We start from the raw sequence: 9,009 nt of genomic DNA on the forward strand, positions 1-9,009 counted from the left end.
GTCAGTTGAAGGTCAGTTATGCAGTGAAACAACAATCCAACTCAAAGATTTATCAATTAACTAATCAATCAACCCAAAATAGCTCATGCATGTATGGAATTTAAATTCTAAGTCTAATGTAAAATTATTTGTATACTAGTGGAGTGTACAAAATTATGCATACAGGAAGTTGATCGATCCTTGGGTATTGCGCAAGCAAATAGGAGGAAATTCCTATATTTTAGGAGCTAATTTCCTCAAGGATTGCACAAGGAAATAAGAGGTTGGAGGAGGAAAAATTTGGGCTAAGTGTTGGCCACAGACGCTCATTTAGCAAAGAGAATAGTTTTACCTTTGCAGGTTGTGCTCAGAGTTGGAGCAAGCAATTGTAATAGTTTCTCTATTCAATTGATTAATGCAAAAAGGCTTAAGGGGTTTTCCCAGTTGGGTTCCCCTAGAAATCATTGTGTACCTGTGATTTTTCTTGTTACATGTCTATGCATGTTGTTCTAAATTGTGATTTCCATTCCACAAAATAGTAGAGTAGAATTTGTGTCTCTTGTTTTCAGTTCAAAAACTTGAGCAGTTACAATTTCTATCAAATTTCTACATTCCTTGTTACACATGCGGTAACTCCTTTGTAATGGTGGCATCTCAATTGTAGCTTGTTACTAAAGCTTTATTAGTTTGGTGTCAACTTCTACACCATATTCACATGTAAATAAGTTAATTAGAAAATTTTCTTTTAAATTGGAAAATTAATTATTTTAAGTTATTAATCAAATTTATTTAACTATTTTTTGTTTGATTTATTTTTATTATTTCAAAATTTAATCAATAATAATTTTAATTTTGATTAGAACAACTCTTATTTAATGCATTATTGATCATTAATAGATTTCATCATAATTTATGCTTGTTGTGATATGAGATTAATTTAGGTGACAAGTTAATTTATCAGAGTTTTCTCACTTAAATTTAATTGGCTTTGACTTGGTTGTAAAATGTTGTACAATTTTATTTTGAATTTTAAAATTTGATTTATGCCATAAAGTGATTCAAAATCAAATTTTGGATATAATCAATTTTTTTTTTAAGATATAACTTGGAAATAACACTTACTTTAGCAAATAGGTAGATTTGGTTTGTTGAATAGTTGGGCTGTGGAGATATTTTCTTAACAACCAATCTCTTAGTTTAGAAATTATTTGGATCTCATTATCATCTTAAATGCTTGATGTAATTGTGTCATTGGTGTGTAATAAAAAAAAATAATTTGTGTGTGCGCATCTTTGTTCTTTCTAGGTATCAGAGTTAGTAGCTCTAGGAGTAAGGGAGAGCCCAGGAAAATGTGAGAGTGAAGTTGATCCGGCGTTGGGCAACACAATTGAGTTGCATTATTTTCCGACTAGGCTTTCGATAGTCTTAACAGATCATGTCAATGTTGATTGAATCCTATAGATCACGCCGAAGTTTACTGTGGTGTGTGTGGAGGAGGCGTAGACCTCACCGCATGTTGAGGAGCGTGAAACCATCTAGTGAAAATGTTTGAAGGATTTACAATTGTTCAATTCTGGTGGTATCGTCGTGAACTTCATTCTTTCTTAAGCGGACACCCTCAACGAAATTTGGTGCAACATTGCAGATGCAGGTTACTTCAACCATGAACGAGGAATAAATTTCTAGCGTGTCTTTTCACGTATGTGGTTGCTCACAGGGACAACAATGGGGTGAGGAGTACGAGGGGAGGTAACTCTGCGGAAGACAAGTTAATTTGTGAATTTTGGTGCCTATTCCTGTCGTAATAATAGATGCGCAAGGGGTGGTCGTTACCCAATCAAGATCTTGGAAATCGAAATGTGTGTTGCCGACAGTGGGCTTTGTTGCTTTACCTATTGTTGCTTCATTTTTTAACTTAACGTTTGTTCGAATTCAAGGAGAGGACCGAACCTGATATGCCCTCCCACCAATTCTATTTGGGAATCTATATGACACACCATTTTTTATTACCTGTCGATGCTTCTTTTGGTTGGCTCTAGCACGAATGCTTGAAGACTCTATACAACAATTGTTATTGAGAATTGAAACCAGTCGTCGAACCTGCCACCCTGGAAATACCAAGACAATGTCAAGCAAGTCAAGTGCCTACGTGCGGGTTGGAATGAGAGGGTAACAATCATTAAGTAGTGCTTTATTTTTAAATATGGAGCAAATAGTTTTGGAAAAATTCAATCGCTCAAACTTTTGTAACAGGAAGGTGAAGGTCCAAATGAATATAATGCATAAACACTTATGGAGTGTAGTAAAAGGACTAGAACTAGCATAACTAATTGAATGTAAGGAAAGGGAAGAGAGAGCTAAGTCTATTACATCACTGTCAAATTCCTAACTTCACCTTATAGACTTAGAAAAATGTTCTACATAAATATGGGAACAATTAAGTAAGATATTTGAGGGAAAAGTTGTGAATTCAAAATTCTCTTTGAAATTGCAGTGATTCAAACTCAAAATGTATGACGGGTATCATTGTCTACACACATAAATGATCTAACATTAGGCATAAGGCAGCTGGAGGAAATTGGGGCAAAAATAGAAAAATTATGATAACACTATTTTCACCTTAAGTCAATTTTCCTCTCAATCACTAGATGAAATCATTGCAACACTCCTAGCAGAAGAGAAGAGGGTGAAATAAGGGGATGTAGAGGACAATTCACATGTTAATATGGCATTATTCTCAAAGGGTAGAGTAAATAAAAACAAGAACTTAGTGGAATGTTTTCATTGCGAAGACATGGACACACAACATTCAATTGTAAAACTTGTGCCAGAGATATCTTAAATGGTAAATGTGGAATGTTTTTAATGCTGAAGACATGGACACACAACATTCAATTGTAAAACTTGTGCCAGAGATATCTTAAATGGTAAATTAAAAGAATTAGCTAACATAGCTACTTTTGAAGACTTTCAAGGCCAACCTTGAAGACTTCTCATATTGTGACAACAATGATGAATTCAATACAGGGCCTCTTATACTTTTCTAAAATAACTATCAGTTATAGCATTAGTTATATGTTATCTATGTGTGTATGTAAGTGTATAAAAAGGTTAGTTGTATGATTTACTACTGGATAAGCTCAGTACATAGACAACTTACCTATATAACTAGAAGTATGTATTTCGATGCATACTACTAGAATGGAAGCATGTCCACAGAGATATTCAGTATCTAGGCTATTCTTCGTGGTAGTCAAGAAGCATCAATTGTACAAAGTTTGTTAATGATGGTAAGAGACATTGATGTTTCAAATAGAGGTCAAGTGGTAGCTCGTGTGGTGGTGAAGAAAGAGTTGTCTACAAGATCCCAGAGTGGATGTAATTATTGATGAAGACCATATTAGACAAATATGAATTTATATGTAATTTGTGATTTATGTAATAATGTATGTGTTAAGGGGGAACTTGGAAATAACACTTACTTTAACAAATAGGTAGGTTTGGTGCCCCCATCTTTTGTGTGCCCCCATCTTTGTTCTTCTTTCTATATAATGTTTGAATTACAAGAAGAATCTTTAATTTATTTTTTATCTTGATTCATATTTCATTGATTTAGCTTTGATCTCGTTAGGCTTGCACTCATCACTGTTAGGCATGCACTCATCGCCATAATTGGTTTTCCACCAAATTGGAATTTTTGTCCTTTTTTTATTGTTTTAGCTTTTATGCAGGTCAAGTCTTTGAAAAGTGAACGAAAGAAAATATATGAATCAAACAAATAATTTAAAAATTGGATGCAACTCCTTGTTCTAGTGGTAGCAACTCCCGGGCAACTCCCGTGTGAGTTACTAAAACCCCTATAACGGTGGCAACTCCCCTATGGGTTATTAAAACTGAGTATTGTATTTTTGTTGAGATCTATGTTTAACATGTTGCAAATTATATTGTTGTTGTGAGGTTTTTGATATCTATTTATAAGTTGGTAGTCATAGCCCTCTTTCTTTCACCATAGGCTTCTCTAGTTATTCACTTTCTCATAGTTTGGTAACTGAACTTAGCGTATCAAAGTGATTTATTCAAATACAAACAAAAATCTATAAAAAAAAATATGGTTATATGTTTAAAATATTTGAAAATTTTAGGTGATTTTATAAATTCTTTTATAAAACTATACACATACACAAACTCTTAAAAATATGCCAAATTTTTTACATGAAACTTAATTGATGATAGGGAAACAAGTTGAGCATTGTCATGTGTGAGCTTCTAGTACCTTAGGTATTGTTGTACATAGAAATGGTTACCTTAATAGTACATAAAATATTTATTGTTATTATCACTCAATAGTACAAAAAACATTTACTATTATTATAGCTCCACTCTAAATCTGAAAATTTCAAATTATATTTCTCTTATCATGACTTTAAGTTACAATCCCATAAATTATTCAAATTTAAAGCAGAAAAATAATTTTTACAAATCAAACTATGGAAATAAAACAAATACAACAAATATTTCGAAATTTACATGATCAGAAAACAAGTGGCAAAAGAGAAAGATAGAAGGGCATTGAAACAGAGCTGGTCTTCATTGTCAGAGTAGAGACCACTGCCTACAAATATGGGGCCTCTTATAATTATCATAACAACTACCAAAAGAGTGTCAGACATGTAGTGCTCTGTGCCTATGATTCTTTCACACATTCACAAAAAAACTATCACTCCTGGCAGATACCATAAATTTCAAAGGTTAAAGTTCGGGGATTCGATACGAATACCATATTATTCGTCCAAATTCGATTCGTTTCTCAGGTCTAATTGATAAAGGTTACATTTTACCTGGACGGACGATTGTTCATTCAATAAGAACAATCAACAACACTAGTATGGCCCACGATAAAGGTTACACAGTTTACACACGGGGATTGTTCATTCAATAAGAACAATCAACAAAATTATCATAGCCCACGGATAAGGAAAGAACATTAAAAAGCACAGTGAAATGGGAAATTTACAAGTTTAAAAATCACTCTGAAATGGTAAAGGTTAAAAATCATAGTGAATTGGGAAAGTTTATCAATTTATTACTTAAGAGTTTAGAAAACAGGAAAAGAAAGAATCTGTTACACTCTGAAGAATTTGTGGGAGGTAATTTTAAAAGGAGTGGTTAATTTTTTAGGTTATTATATATTTTTTAAATGTGTTTGTATATATTATTATGAATATTTGAAATAAATAAACGTTTAAATTAGGAAAGTATTTTAAATGTAAATTTTGAAAGATATAAAAGTTTTGAAAGTATTTTGAATGTAAATTTTAAAAAATATAAAAATTTTGAAGTGAAGTGTGATTTTTAATTTAAAATAAATTTGGAAAAAAAAAAATAATATTGCTTTTATAAAAATAAAAAATATTAGAATGAATTTTTATTCAAATTTTTAAGCTATTGAAAATTCAAACTTAATAACTATAACATCACGAAACATATCTAAATTATCAGGAAAATAAGATATTTCAAAGGTTTGTTCTCACTGTTAATCTAAAATTTGAAAACATGAAATAATAATAACATCATCATCATGCATGGCAACATCAAACATGGTGTGTACCATCAATTACAACGAGACCATGACGAAAACGGACACCAGGAGGAGCATTGTTGGAGAAACATACGTTGCTGGAGGAGATGAAGTGGGCCCATTGGACAAGCCGGAGAATGATCACCGATTTTAAAAAAAAAAAACCTAGGAAGATAAAGTCAAAATCGTCGAATCTTTGGACTACGCCTAAATAAAATACGCATAACCCATGAAAATGGAAAAAGCCATAAATAAAATAGCCATAAACCATGAAAATGGGAAAGGCCATAAATACATAGCCATGAACCGTGAAAATGAAAAAGGCCGGTTAAAAATGGAAATGTAAACTATTTCCAAAGGCCATAAAATAAATGGGTTTTTTATTTCCTTTTGTAGCATAGCAGCTGTTAGTTCCACGTCCACTTTTCCTCGTCATTGCGAACCCCGAGATTCGACGCATGTGGGAATGGATTGTACCAAACATAGCGGACCCGCTCAGGCTCCGGCATGCTAACACAACTAATTAATATTTCGGTCGTGGAGCAAGAAAGTCGAAAATAATGCAGAGCAACAGCTTTTGCGTGGGTTGACAGCGACATGGTACCTGTACTGGTTGGTTGTTGGAGTGGATTACCATTTTCTGTGTAGTGAATGAGACGCGTACACTCTGAGTGTGCATGTGACTCTGTGTCCTCTTTCAAATATACGGAGCAGAGACACAGTGTACAGTGTACAGTCCTATATTTAATGGCCGAGCAGAAAGTGGAAGTGTTAGATCTCATTTTATTTGAAAATTAAAAGCAGCATCTACAGCAAAGGTCATATGGAATTTAAAGGTGCAAAGCTGGACGTCCGGACTCAGTATTTCAGGTTGCACATCAAATCTCCCACCAAACTTTTGATATTTAAGAGCCTCGTGCATGTGTTGGCATCTCTGCCCGCGTCTGCCACCGGTACGTCCGAGACCAATGATCGACGTACGGTTTGAGTTTGACGATCAAAGTACTCGCAGTCAAATGGCCTTTTTTTTTTGCTTTTTTCCGAGTGAATCATATAATTTTGGTCGCCCTTTTGATTTTTTTTTAATAGAGTACTCTAACAGCCCACGTTGTTACAGAAAACCAATAGAAATTTTTATATAATTTTGAGAAAATGCAGTAGATTTTTTTGAAAATTTAGGTTATATTTGTTAAGTTTTAAGGTTTTAGTGTTTTGAGAAAATGTAGTAGAAATTTTTGAAATTTAGATTATATCAGTTAAGTTTTAATGTTTTAGTGTTTCAAAGGTTTTTTCCAGTGTTGAATTTATTTTTGTTATTAGAAAATTTATATTAAGATTTATTGAAAAAAAATTTGGGAGATTTTAGAAAGAAATTTTTCAATAAATTTGATTATAAAAATATTTAAATTAGTTTTTGACAGTGGAAATAGATTAAACACCATCAAAAATCTCTAAATTAAATTCAAACTCTATTAATTAAACAAATTAAATTTATAATTTAAAAAATATATATTAATTTTTTGACCAAATTAATTATAAAAAAAAAAATAAACAAACAAGTTTGTAAAAAAATCATTTAATTTATTAATTGAACTACGTTATCAAAGACAATTAAATTGAGCCTCATCTATCCTACTATGCAATTTTTAGTAGTTACATTGTAATGTGGATATTTGTGACCCTTGACCTTGTTAGACATTTTGGAGGCTAAATGTTAAAAAAAATAGAGTTAAAATTTTTTTGACTTTTGAAACCAATTTCGGAAGTCATTGTGGTCTATATTTCATATTATGAGTAGAAAGTGGTTATAGGTTATAGGGGATAACATTGAAAAGTTACGCAATCGGTGGTTGTGGTTGCTCACGTTGAAGTTACGACTACCTTTTCTCCAATCTTTCATGAAGGTTAGATTCCTTAATTGCCTTCTTAATTCTTTTATGGCTTTGGAAATGGGTTGGAATGGGTTGCAGTTGTTGGCGATTCTTATTTCCGTCACAATTCGTTAATTAATGCCCCCTGACATGCGGGGCATTAAGGAAATATAAAGCGAGTTGTTTTTTTTCACCTCCAGTTTTTTCAGCTCGTGTTATATTTCCCTAATGCCCCCGCATGTCAGGGGGCATTAATTAAAAAATTGTGGCGGAAATAGGAATCGCCGCAGTTGTTTATTCATGTTAAGATTATTATTTTATTATTGTCGGAAAGGTCCATGAGAGTAATTTGTTTTTCTTTATTTAAATTGCTCTTCGGTGCCTTGGCTTTCCTCATTATGATAGCACATTCTTGTTTTATCACTTCTTTATCCTTGAAGAATGGTTTTAAATTTCCCTCCAGTATGTTACACATAATGCTTTCTATTAGAATATTTTGGGCAATGGCACATACCAAACTTTTGTTCCGAAGATAAGTGTCCTGGGGTTTTTTAGAGTACTGAATCCATATATAGTAAAAAAAACCATTAAATAACACAAATTAAGATTTCACTTCAAATTTTTTGACCAAATTCAAACACCGGAAAGTCCAAAAAATTACATTAAAGACAACTCTGATTTGAAATATCAACAAATTCTGTATACTACTGTTAAAAAAAATTGAACTCTATTTATAAAAACAAACCATATAAAAATATAATTTTATTATTCTCTTCCCATTTTTTTATTATTTTATATTTTAATTATTATTTTTTTAATTATTTATATATTGTAAATATTTTTAAATTATTTATATTTTCCAAGTTTAAATATGAATATTATTACCATCGGTATCTATAATATAGAAATCTTTCTTCATAAAAATCATTATTTATTTTAATATAAAAAAAATGGGATAACTCGTTTAAGCATTTGTCTGGTGAGGGAAGATATTCATTATGATGTACATAGTTGTTAGTTATGGTGTAGTATTTGTTTGGTGAGGGAAGCTATTCATTATGATGTACATAGTTGTTAGGTATAGTTTTTTCTATTATTAATAAGTTATTTTTTACTACACCATTTTTATCTTTGAGAATATAGACTCTACAAAGGATATGGGTAAAAATGGGAAAATGTTTTGAGGTTTTTTTTTTTTTAATTATTTTTTTAATAAAAAAAATTTAAAATTTAATTTTTTTAATATAATTTTAGTGTTGGATGACAATTTCATTTAAAAATATAATTGATAATTAGAAATGAAAAAATTAAAACAAGGATTAGAATTGGAATATATATTGAGAGAGATGGGTTATCTTAGGTGGTTGGGTGGAATGGTTGTTATGTTTCCTACCTAGTTTCAAATCCCTAATGATCTTATGAACTATAATAACTTGATAAATATTGTTGTAATGACTAGTACCTATGAATATTGTTGTATTGACTTGAGCCTTATGAACTCTTCTCAGTATACCTATCCTAATAAGGCTTCTCACAATTTTCTTTATATATATATATATATATATATATAATGTTTTCTTC

The sequence above is a fragment of the Pinus tabuliformis genome, chromosome 8 (assembly GCF_031772625.1).
Source record: "Pinus tabuliformis cultivar Carrire ecotype Pingquan chromosome 8, CPIR1, whole genome shotgun sequence".
Lineage (NCBI taxonomy): Eukaryota > Viridiplantae > Streptophyta > Pinopsida > Pinales > Pinaceae > Pinus > Pinus tabuliformis.